The 2500-nt window shown below is 48.6% G+C and overlaps 1 protein-coding gene across 2 annotated transcripts in view; it reads right to left on the reverse strand.

The window, feature by feature from the left end:
* The window catches only part of ehbp1 (EH domain binding protein 1), a 286125-nt gene that overhangs the window by 74407 nt on the left and 209218 nt on the right, over positions 1 to 2500 (reverse strand). The gene's annotated exons all lie outside the window — the stretch shown is intronic.

Consider the following 2500-nt stretch of genomic DNA (forward strand, 5'->3'; position numbering starts at 1 on the left):
GTGTGTGTGTGTGTGTGTGTGTGTGTGTGTGTGTGTGTGTAGGAGTGTCTGGTAAGTGTCTGGTAGGTGTCTAGTAAGTGTGTGGTAGGTAGCTGGTGGGATGTGTGTGAGTGAGTGTGTGTGAGAGTAGATATATAGAGTGCGTTACAATATGCAACCTTGCCTCCTCCACTTGTGCTTGTAGCCTCGCCCCGCCTCCTGGCCCATCCTCCTTGGAGAAAACGATAAAGTTTCCCAGCTGTCAGCCTAGCCACAACAACTTTTGAGGGACTGTTTTTCATTCACCATCCCAATTGCAAATGAGAAAAAGACTTTACAATTTAGCTTTTGCAAGATATTGAAATATAATGCGGTTGTCAGTGATGTCATCATGACATATTACTTCCTGGTACGAGGAAACAAGCACAAGTGGAGGAGGCAAGGGCGCATATTGTAACGCACTCATATACAGTACGATGCTTTGGACGGTGGGTGTGTATCTATACGGCGCTGTGTGTTGGATTGCACTGTGGAGCAGTGGTGAGGGGGGCTGAATAGCCGAGCGGCGGAGAAGAGTGGACGCCATTAAGAGACCTCGCCGAGATGAAGGACGAGAACCAGTGAGACACACACACACACACACACACACACACACACACACACACACACACACACACACACACACACACACACACACACACACACACACACACACACACACACACACACACACACACACACACACACACACACACACACACACACACACACACACACACAGGTAGGCAGGTGAGAGAGATTAAAGACTGCAGAATATTGTATCACCCCTTGAGCTGTGAAATGGCACGCACACGCACACACGTGCACATGTGCACACACACACACAGACACACACACAATAGCCAGTGGGAAATGGAGGCCTTGGTGTAGCAATGACAACACATTGGCCCTTCTACATGCAGTGTGTTGAGATAAGCAAATCTCAGTAGGAACCGGGTGACATTATAATACACGGTAGAGGGAAATGTCTTTATTAACTCAGATGATACACACAAGAAGAAGAACAAAAATCTGTGCTTTGTTTTCTTCTTTTCCCCTTCCCCCATTTTTCCTTCCTTCTTTCTTTCTGTCTTTTCTTCTCTTTGCTTTCTTCATTTAAGTAGCGATGATAAGGCTTGCCCGGAGCCGTCCCGAGGGGAAATTTCTTGCAGATGAAATTCGAACCCAAAAGCGCCACGGCTGGTTTGGTGGGTTATTCCTGTGCCTGCCGTGTGATTTCGTTACACGCAAAAGGGCGCAAGGACTTCCATTGATTGGTTTTGAGGAATAAAGGAGTTGTGCATGTGGTACTAGCTGTGTGTGTGTCTGTGTCAGTCTGTGTGTGTGTGTGTGTGTGTGTGTGTGTGTGTGTGTGTGTGTGTGTGTGTGTGTGTGTGTGTGTGTGTGTGTGTGTGTGTGTGTGTGTGTGTGTGTGTGTGTGTGTGTGTGTGTGTGTGTGTGTGTGTGTGTGTGCGTCTGTGTGTGCATGAATGTGTGTGTGCGTGCACATCTGTGTGTGGGTGTGTATGAATATGTGTGAGCGTGTGATTACCTGTGGGTGTGTGTGTGTACCTGTGCAAGTGTATGTGTATGTGTGTGAGTGTGTATGTACGTACTTGTGTGTGTGTGCTGATAAATGTGTGTGTGTGCGTGCGTGCGTGTGTGTTTGTGCGTGCGTGCGTGCTTGTACCTGTGCAAGTGTGTTTGTATGTGTGTGTTGATAAATGTGTGTGTGTGTGTGTGTGTGTGTGTGTGTGTGTGTGTGTGTGTGTCTGTGTGTGTGTCTGTGTGTGTGTCTGTGTGTGTGTCTGTGTGTGTGTCTGTGTGTGTGTCTGTGTGTGTGTGTGTGTGTGTGTGTGTGTGTGTGTGTGTGTGTGTGTGTGTCTGTGTGTCTGTGTGTGTGTCTGTGTGTGTGTGTGTGTGTCTGTGTGTGTGTGTATGTGTGTGTGTGTGTGTGTGTGTGTGTGTGTGTGTGTGTGTGTGTGTGTGTGTGTGTGTGTGTGTGTGTGTGTGTGTTCAGGCCGTAATGAGGAGCAGCAGGTGATTCAGGGGGCCAATGCACAGCGCTGGAGCCGCCGAGGATGAAGATGAAGATGAGGAGGAGGGCTGGAGCTGGGGCTGAGACTGGGGCTCTAGCGGGACCCGTGCCAGTGGTAAAAATGCACTTAGTTTTCCTGATGTATTTCAGAAGGATTAGCAGGGAAGCCTTCTGCTCGAACAAATGGAAGTGTATCCCTCTGTGAACGCTTTCAAATTAGCCTCCGCGCTGTGTGATGTGCGCTTGCGTCTTGCATGCTTGCCTCTCTCTCTCTCTCTCTCCACGTGTGTATGTTTGTGCATGTGTGTGTGTGTGTGTGTGTGTGTGTGTGTGTGTGTGTGTGTGTGTGTGTGTGTGTGTGTGTGTGTGTGTGTGTGTGTGTGTGTGTGTGTGTGTGTGTGTGTGTGTGTGTGTGCTACTTCATCATAGCCTGATTTATTGACA

Source organism: Engraulis encrasicolus, unplaced genomic scaffold, assembly GCF_034702125.1.
Source record: "Engraulis encrasicolus isolate BLACKSEA-1 unplaced genomic scaffold, IST_EnEncr_1.0 scaffold_25_np1212, whole genome shotgun sequence".
NCBI classification, from domain to species: domain Eukaryota; kingdom Metazoa; phylum Chordata; class Actinopteri; order Clupeiformes; family Engraulidae; genus Engraulis; species Engraulis encrasicolus.